This window comes from Mastomys coucha, unplaced genomic scaffold (genome assembly GCF_008632895.1).
Source record: "Mastomys coucha isolate ucsf_1 unplaced genomic scaffold, UCSF_Mcou_1 pScaffold22, whole genome shotgun sequence".
Taxonomy (NCBI): Eukaryota; Metazoa; Chordata; class Mammalia; order Rodentia; family Muridae; genus Mastomys; species Mastomys coucha.
This window is the reverse complement of record NW_022196905.1, coordinates 65,291,577-65,301,406: the sequence shown is the minus strand read 5'-3', so window position 1 is coordinate 65,301,406 and position 9,830 is coordinate 65,291,577. Positions and strand designations below refer to the sequence as shown.

Below are 9,830 nucleotides of genomic sequence, written 5' to 3'. Positions count from 1 at the left end.
TGTGTGTGTGTGTATGTGTGTGTATGTGTGTATGTGTGTGTGTATGTGTGTGTGTGTGTATGTGTGTGAAGAGGGTTCTTATGTATATGCAGAATGGCTCTGTTTTGTTTCTGATCTCGGGGGTTTCATCAGTCTGGTGTCTACTTTTAGATTATTTACTTTACTTTTTTAGATCATACATATTACACACACACACACACACACGATTTCTAAATATGTGATATAACCTTCTCAATTTGTCTAATGTTGACTTGTATGTTTTCAGGGTGGACCAGTTGGTATTGGTTAACCAACTAGTGTTTTCTTTCCTGGAAAAGACTATGTGTTCTTCTCTCAGTGTTCCTTAGTTGCCTGCAGTTCTTTGTGTAAGGTTGAGGCCTCCTGATCATGGGAGCATGTCTATTGTTTTTGTCCTTGTTCAGCTCATGTTGAGGTGGTCATGTTAATGAGTCTTTATCGTTGTAGCTTCTGACATTCCTAGGAGACACACTCTCACAGCAAACTCATGGATCCTCTGGCTCTAACAATATTTCCACCCCCACTCCCTCCTCCAGAATGATCCCCAAACCTAAACTGAAGGACTTGTATTAGAGCTGTAGCCCTTGGGAATTGGCTCCACAGCTTTTCATTTTGATTGTTAGGATTTTCTGTATTATTCTCTGTTACAAAGAGTATTTTCTTTGATACAGACTGAGGACTACACTTATGTGTAGATATAAGGACAAATAGATTGTAAGGAGGCAAGCAACCGGCACTCTACTGAGCAATGACACCTAGGAACCACAACAATGACCAACATAGTGCAATCACCTTAAGTGTGCTATAGTGGGACACATACCTTGGCAGTAACCAACAGCCCAACAGCTCTCTAATTGGACTTAAGACTTGCTCAACAAGAGGGAAATCATTCTTTGTACCGTAGACCTAGCTGACTACCCAGGTCTAGTGAATCATGGAAGAGAACCTGTAATCTCCACTTTATGAAATAGCATAATTGTGAACGTTGTAAATATCATGACCTATTTTCATATGCATTCCAAATCTTGGGAATTCTGTAACAGCATAATGTAAGTCTGCTGCCCATGCTTATTTGGAAGACATTCTGGGGAATTTTCATTTCTCATATCTTTTTTTAAAGAATAATTTTTTTCATACATGTAGGCAGCCAAAGGAATGCAAAGGAAACAAATATTCCTTGTTCAGAGACCTTAGGCATGCCTGGCTTTCTTCTGAATAATTAAAAAAAAATTTATTTATTTTATGTATGAGTACACTGTTGCTGTCTTCAGACACACCACAAGGGGGCATCGGATCCTATTACAGATGGTTGTGAGACACCATGGGGTTGCTGGGAATTAAACTCAGGACTCCTTCCACCTCTGCAAAGAGCAGTCAGTGATTTTAACTGTTGAGCCATCTCTCCAGGCCCTAAAGAGTATTTTTAAATATTTATATTTTTCAATGTTTTAAAATTGTAAATAGACTTTTTTAAAATACATTACATTCTGATTATGGGTAAGTTTCCCCTCCTCTGATTCTTCTGAGATCCCTTCTACCTCCCCTTCTACCCAAATCCATATCCCCTTTCTCTTTCACGTCTTTTAAGAATGTCCACTTATTTGCCACTTTCAGGGGACCATTCAGTGGAGCTTTCCAATCTGTCTTTCAAGGGGGATGCAGCAGTGTGCAAGCTCTGACTTTGGTCTCAGTTCCAGCCACTGGCGCAGACCTCTTCTCAGGTCCCCTTGCTCTCATTCAAACCCAGGGTCCAAGTCAGCTAGTTCTGATGCCAACAATTCATCTTTCCCTTACCTCTTCTTTCCAGCACCATGTTAGTGTCAACCTTCACCACTCTGCCCTGATGTTCAATCTCCTTTTCTTGCTCCCAGAGATGTCTCTTTTTCTTAGGAATATATCTACACTGACATGAATATTCATTGACAAATGATTGTTCCAGTGGTTCCACTGGAAAAGAGGAGGGAGGGGACTTGAGATGACAGAGACACTCATGGCTGTCCTCTTATATATTGTGCACTTCCTTAAGCCCCTGAGAGAGGAGACTGCTTTCCTGGCTTTAAGGATTGTTAGCAACACTTTCAACCCAAACTGCCTTGAACTGCCTATGAGGTTATTAGAGCATGTTTTCCAAGTTTGATAGGGCTCTGTTGATTGTGAGTTTTAGAACCCTCTTAGAATTGGCTCCATCAGAGATGAGGATTTATGTAGGTGACCTAGTACCTCATAGATCCTAATGGCAAGAGGCAGGCAGATGTCAGAAGGAACTAGAACTTGGAAAGAGCAGCCTATTCTTGTCTGAGAGACAAGAATAAACTCAGTTGTGGGTACCAGGAGAGAAGCCATGTGCCTCTGCTGGTCACTTCCAGGTAAGGATGTTGCAAAAATCCACATGCTGATAGGGTGCACAAGATCATTTCTCTTCTCTCACCACTTCCCTTATTTTGGTGGACTCTGGATCTCCTTCCACATCCCCCACTGATTCTTTATCCTGCCTTTGCACCTTTGATGGATGCTTCCTTCTGTTGGGATCTGTAGTGCTCATCATGGGGATGTTGTCCTAGGCATTTTCAGGGCTCCAGCTCTCTCTTTAGCTTGCTCCCTCCTGACAGTATTTCCTGTAGGTACTCTCTGCTGTGTTTGCTGCCTTTCTTTTCTTCTTGGCCATCTCTTCTTTTTATTTCTCTTCCAAACTTCCTTCTATGTGGTTTTCCATGGTGAGAAATACGGAGTCATTGGATTATAAGTCTACCAAATGCTTTCATATTCAAATATATCTTATCTCTCATTAGTCTCCTGATCGGTTAATTCTTACTGAGAAGGTATGAGACAATGAAATCTACATCTAATCAATATTTGAACTGGCCAGTTCCCTTTCAATAGGCTTCATTTTTGCTGTGTCTTCCTTTATTCCTAATTTCATGCATATACCATCTTACTAAGGAGACACATGTGCACTATGAATGGACTTACCTGTAAGAACCATGTCACCTCAAAAGTATTGCTCAGGAATTTCATGTTGATTATTTAGCTGTCTAATACATCCATAGTTTCATTAGTCATGTGGCATAATTGTCCACTTTTTTAGGCATGTTCTCCTGATTTTTCTTGTGTTGGACACAAGAAGTAAAGATAATAATAATAATAACAATAACAATAGCAATAATAATAAATAAAAATAATAATCTAGCTCTGAGCAATTTCTCAGACTCTTGACCACTTAGGGGACAGTAAATACATTTGTTCTCTGGCATCATGCCCTTTCTAATTTAAGATTCAGCCATACCTTTTCATCCAGTAACTACATAAAGGTTTTTTGTCTTTCCCGTATGTTCTCTAGGAGTACCAGGGTTGAGGATCACTCTTTTCTATATATGCTTACTCTGACCTTCAGGATTGTGCTTTTCCTTTCTTGTTTTTCTGCTCAACTGCCCATCATTCAACTTTTTAAGGGGATATATCTCTTCCTCTAGTCAAGTCAGCTTTCTGAGCATCAGCCAGGCATATTTTTCAAATCATCTAGACCTCCCTTGACTTCCCAAGATAAACAGACTTTGCAAAAACTGAGTGGTCATTCCAGGCATGTTCAGTTGCCTCTTGGGCCTTTACATTAAAAAAAAAAAGTTCTACTGAATTGTTTTTCTACTTTATCCCCAGAAGATGGAGGGCACATGATAACTTCAATTCTTTCTTATTTTGAAAATAGCTGTAGATCCTATATCTGAATCTAAGAATTAGGTCTCCAAAAATGTCAGTTCTGGTTTGGAAATTGTCTGGTTACTGAATCCAGTGGCCTTAGGCCCACAAGATGGAAGGGTCTGGAATTTGTGGACAAGTCCTAAGGTTCTGAGGTGTTGGTTGCTCTGTTGTTGATTTCATTCCATGGCCCTGAATGTTGTTTAAAATAACAGAACAGGATTTGGATCAGATTCTTTCTAATACTCATCTGAACACTGCCAATAAACAAATCTCAAAACTCACACTTGTATCCTTGAGAGGCAAAGGGTCCTAGAGACTTTGCTTTTCTGGTGTAGCATAGTTTGCCCTGTTCAACCCCAGCCCCAGAGAAAGGCTTTTTCCCAGCTCAGCATCAAATGAAACAACAGGCCAGTTTTCTCTGGAACCAGCAGAGCTTACAGAAGTCAAAATGTGATATCTTACACAGAGCAAAGCATGCTGGGTACTTGTCTACCAGGTCTGAGAGCCTCACGTCCTCCCTGTCCAAGCAGTACTTTATATATGTATGTGTGTGTGTGTGTGTGTTTCCCTAGCACCTCTTCTTACTCATCTGCAAGATTCTGAGGCTGATATGGTTGGTAGTGTTTTAAAGGACTTAAATTTTAATAGGTTTTATTAATTAGCTGATTTTGACATTAGAATTCTGTTTCTCTATGCTGTTTTGAAATGAAGGTGTGCTTGTTAGTTTTTGTTTGTTTGTTTTCTGGTTTTGTTCACTTGATACAAGCTGGGGTCATCTGGGAGGAGGGAACCTCAGATGATAAAATGGCTCCATAGGATCGGCCTGTTGGCAAGTCTGTGGGGACATTTTTTTTGATTAATCATCGGTGTGGGAGAGCCCAGCCCACTGCGGGTGGTGCTACCCCCAAGTATATGCTGATATATGCATATATACATATATACGTACATATATATGTACACACATGTAGATAGATAGATATAGATATATAAAGGTAGAAGTAGATAGAGACACAGAGACAGAGACAGAGATACAGAGACGGAGACAGAAATACAGATTCAGATATGCAGAGTAAATCATGAGGACCCCTCTTCAATAGCCTCTGCTTCAGTAACTGACCCCACATTCCAGCTTGAACTCCTATAGTGACTTCCCTTTGAAATGGACTGTATTTGGGACCATTAAGCCAAATAAACCCTTTCTGCCCAAGTTGATTTTTGGTTACAGTGTTTTAGCATAGCAGTAGAAATGAACCAGGACAGAAGGTAAATGACCCATTTCTGTGTGGGGAAAACACATAATCCTGTTCTTATCTGAAGACCTTAATGTTAGTTAATGGGAGGAGAAGCAGGACTGTGCTGTGGAATGGTTCAAGTGGTTTTTAATTAAGGGAGCTGGTAACCTTGCGTTTGTATACAGATAATGTAGGCTCTGTTTGTTAGTCACTCTGTGTGTGTGTGAACATTCATGTTCCCACCAGGCATGTCAAATATTTTGAAATGCACAAGAGTCCACAGGAAAAACTCAAAAGGGAATGATGCTGCTTCTCTCATAAATGCCTCCTTCAGTCACCATATGCATGCCTTGAGATTCATTGAAATGTGTGGACAAGAATTCCAGTTATCTTGATGCAAAATTCTATCTTAATTGTGCCTTTGACTGATTGATCCCAGTCATTTTAAACTTGCCCATATTGCTTTGTCCCTGGGTATCGAAGTCTACCTGGAGTGATGACATTGTCATCTCCTTGGAGGGAGGCTATGAAGTAAGTGCCTGAGGGTCAGGGACTATGTCTTCCTCATCCTTACGTGCCTGGATCACACTTGTGTACAAAAAAAGGCTTACAATGAACATTTCTGGAATAAGCCAAATTAATACCAACATGTAACATAGGTATGTTTTCTTATGAGGCTTTCAACACACATTTTTGCTTTACTAGAATATTCCTGATATATGGCAAAAGATGCAATGCATATTAAGTTTGGAATTCATCCTCTGCTCTAGGCATTCAGAAAGAAACAGCCACTTTATCTAACACATGCCATCCCGCCTAGAGCTTTTGCACAGCAGGGTCCCTTTCAGCAGGTGGGGTCAGGAGGTTAACCGCTCCACATCTGTTTATGCTTTGCTCTGCATCAAAATGCCCAAGATGAGTTGTTGTGGAGCATAAAATCCATTTGGTCTTGTATGCTCCCCTTGATTGTTTTCAGCTGGACAAATTCAATATTTTAGATGTCTATTCCTATTGCCAATCTCTTCCCATCTTTAAGTCACGGGGAATCCAGCGACAGAGAATGTGTGAGTTAATTAAATCTCTCCAGTTTGAACAAATTCTGAAGCATCCATGGGTTATCTGAGAAAGAGATTGCTTCCTTTTAAATCTAAGCTTCTTTAAATGTATATTAACATAATCAGGATGCAAGATTTAAGGCATTTTTTAATGAGTAAAAGGCAAATATTTAATTTCCCAAGGAATAGATAGTCTAACCTTTTATTTCCTCACTTCCATTGTTTTAAAAATTCATGTACAAAAATAAATAAATAAATAAATAAATAAGTAAACAAAAGAAAGACAGAGAGAAATAAACAGATCTTTAAAAGTCTCCAAAGTATGAAGAAAGAAAGAGTTCTGGTATTGTATCTGTCTTCAAGGAAAAATTTCATTACCTTTAGGTTGTGTTTCCCATGAAATGACAGCATTGAAATATTTGAGATTGAGAGCAAAGTCATCTTGAGGAAGAACTCGGGAGGGGGTGGTTCTATCCCTTCTCCCCCTCTTCCTCCTCTCCCTCCTCTTCCTCCTCCCCCTCTTCCTCCTTCTCCTCCTCCTTCTCTTCCTTCTCCTCAGAATAAGGGGGAAGGGTCTTTTGTATGTCTGCAACTATTGTAGGAATACAATCCTCTATTGTGGGAATATAATCCTCCCATCTTGCTCTGAAGAAAACATGGCAATAGGATTATCTTGTTGCTTCTGAAGGGTAAAGATGATAACTTTTCCCCAGGGAAATGAGCATTGCAGATTTCTTTCCAGCTGCTTGAGCCAGGAGTAATCAGACTCCAAACTTCATGAATGTGTATGAAGAAGAAGGAGGAGGAGGAGGAGGAGGAGGAGGAGGAAGAGGAGGAGGAGGAGAAGAAGAAGAAGAAGAAGAAGAAGAAGAAGAAGAAGAAGAAGAAGAAGAAGAAGAAGAAGAAGAAGAAGAAGAAGAAACCCTTTTGTTTTCTTCACCAATTTCATTGAATTTTTTGTAAATTTGTGGTGGTATCAAGACATTTAACTTTTGGTTTCTAATTTGCAGATATAGGCACATGGTTAGGGTAAATGGATGGCTTTATAAGGCCACCTAAACTTCCAGTGGTGAAGTCAATTACATAAGTCGCCTCTGAAACATTCCAATCTGTTCTCTCATAGCTCAGACTTGAACTGAGCAATGCCACCTTGAAAACAGGGACACAGATGTGACACACTGTCTGCATTATCCGATAATTATTATCTTGTCTCCTGGACAGAGTAAAGATTGTGTTACATAGTCTGGAGTTTGAACATCCATTCTTGGATGTGTGAGTATGTGTCTTGGGAGAGGTCTGTCTAGTGCTGTTGCAATTTTCAAAGGAGAAGCTGTGGGCAGGATTGGCTTGAAGAACCATGTGTTCTGGTGTGAACTTGGTAATTTCATTTTGAGAGAGGGCAATGAGTTGTTTGAACCTCATATGTTTCAATTAAACGCCAGAAAATGGGATGAAAAGACTTACTGAAAACCAGATGCTCATTCTCCATGCCTCTTGAGACATTCAAAACAAACATCACAACAAAAGACACTTGGGTCTACTGAAATTCACTGATGGATGATTTGGGAGCATTTTGTTTACTAGTACAGTGGAAGCAAATATGGAAAGTTGGCAGATGGTTGGTTTGAGAAGTACCTACATTATTGATCTCTTATTCAGCAAATCTACTTTTAATTCATCTGAGGGATCCTTTCATGGCTGACTGAAAACAAAGTGGTACATGCAGCTAACACTGGCAACTATTCATTTTAAGTTTGGGGTAGCAATTGTTGATGTTTGACGCACACTGCGTGGAGATGGTCTGAAGACTATCGAGTACTGAAAAAAAGTCAAATCACAGTTGGGGCTGGTGTTTGGGCAGGAGAATGTCCAGCCTGGGAGTCCAGTGGGAGCCCAGTAATTGTACCATTGAACCTGTGAATATGTTGGTCTGTGATGCTATCCCCACAGAGTTTCCCATGAGCCATCTGTGTCCTGTGGAGTGACTTCCTGTCCTCACGGCCTGTTACCTGCTTTGGTAAACCAGCAGAGCACAAACACATTTGTAGCTCTTTACTTCCCTACCTCAAGAACCGCAGGACTAAGTCTTTCTTAACCAAAAATAGCCTTGATTTTGGATGACTTTTAAACTGTGATTGATATTGTAACCCAGTCTTCTACGGTGAAGTAATTTTATTCTGCCATAATTTTAAAGACGAGGTCATCTTCTCATGGTGTTTAAGAACACTTTTTAAAAAAAGGTAGTTAGGTGCTATAACAACCTTTGAAGCAACAAATAATTTTTAACTGATCCACCAGATGGCTATCAGAATTCCTCTAGCAAGGAATAGTTGAACACTCAAAACTTTCAGATTCTTGGACTAATGTTCTGTCTGTGTAATTTCATAGTGGGTTTAGGAATACAGTGATTTTGGTATTAATAGTTGATGGCACCCGTGGTATAGAGACACATTTTGCAGGTAGAAGTAATATGCACACCACACAGAGCCTGGTGCCTGAAATGGTTTATAAGGCTATCTAATGTCTGATGCTAATGTAAACAAATCATATATGAGACAGCATAATTGGAATATCTGCATATATGATACTGTAGCATAAGACAGAGCATCCCTCATCTCTCCCACCTTACTTAACATTATAATACTCTGGTTGACCATCAGTTAATATAGTTTCCACTGCAGAGACTTTGAATGATTCAGGAATAGAGTCCACGGGGGGAATCTCTAGGGATACATTATTTTGAAAGAAGTCATTTGCATAACTGCAGACTAATTTTTTGTTTGGGTGATTTAATTTACTCATTTATTTGAGTAAATTATTTGAGTGGCTGGAGTGGGGTACAGGGTTGAAGATTAATAAAGTAAGCAGAGACTGAAGCTTGCTCCCCATCCCCTCATTCTTCACATGTGTGTATGGTGTGTGTGTGTGTGTGTGTGTGTGTGTGTGTGTGTGTGTTTGGTGTGTGTATTCTGTGTATGGTATATGTTTGGTGTGTGTATGGTATATGTTTGATGTGTGTGTTTGATGTGTGTATGGTGTGTGTTTGATGTGTGTGTTTGGTATGTGTGTTTGGTGTGTCTATGGTGTGTGTATGTGTGTGTGTGTGTGTGCATGTGTGCAGGTGGAGGCAGGAATCACCCTCCACTGCTTTCCAGCTTCTTCATTGAGGCAGAGTCTCTCAAGTAAAACCCAGAGCTTGCCAACACAGCTCGTCTTATTGACCTACTTACTGTCGGCATCCCCTGTCTTTGTTTTCCAGAGCTGGAATTATAGGCAAGCCATCGAACCCACCCAGCAATCCCTGGGAATTGGGGGAATCTGAACTCAGGTCTTTGTGCTTGACATTTCCCTAGCAATGCTTAATTAAACATTAAGGTTTGGTAAAAAGCTGGCAATGGAGGATGCAGTGATAGGGGAAGGAGAGCAAGAGGGAAAGGAGGGAGGAGAGAGAGATGGGGAGGGGAGAGAAAGGATTAAAACGGTGAATGTAAGACTTGTGAATGAAGGTGGCAGGATTTGGAGCAGAGGTGGAAGGGTCAGTCCAAGATGGAGGGGCAACTTCTCTGTGATAAGAGAACCAGGGTGCAGAAACCAACACAGGTCTATAGGTTTAGTGCGGTAAGCTCCATACGAAAGCCTTTTTTTTTTTTTTTTCTGTAAAAGGGAAATTGTAGTGGGTTCTCTTCAGAACATCAGAGCAGAAGAGTTTGGGAAGGAAGCTTTAAACTCACCAGTCAAGTAGTTCTGTCGGATGAGTCACAGCAGATGGAGAAACTGAGAGACTGAGAGAAAGGAGAGAGAGAGAGAGAGAAAGGGAGAGAGAGAGAGA

The 9,830-nt window shown here is 40.4% G+C and overlaps 1 protein-coding gene and 1 non-coding gene across 5 annotated transcripts in view; one reads left to right on the top strand and one right to left on the bottom strand.

Moving 5' to 3' along the window:
- Positions 1 to 9,830, top strand: part of Corin (corin, serine peptidase) — a 211,355-nt gene that overhangs the window by 19,120 nt on the left and 182,405 nt on the right. The window lies entirely within an intron of this gene.
- On the bottom strand, positions 1,154 to 1,291 carry LOC116071725. Its single transcript, XR_004111101.1, has one exon. It is a non-coding gene; the product is annotated as a small nucleolar RNA SNORA67 (small nucleolar RNA).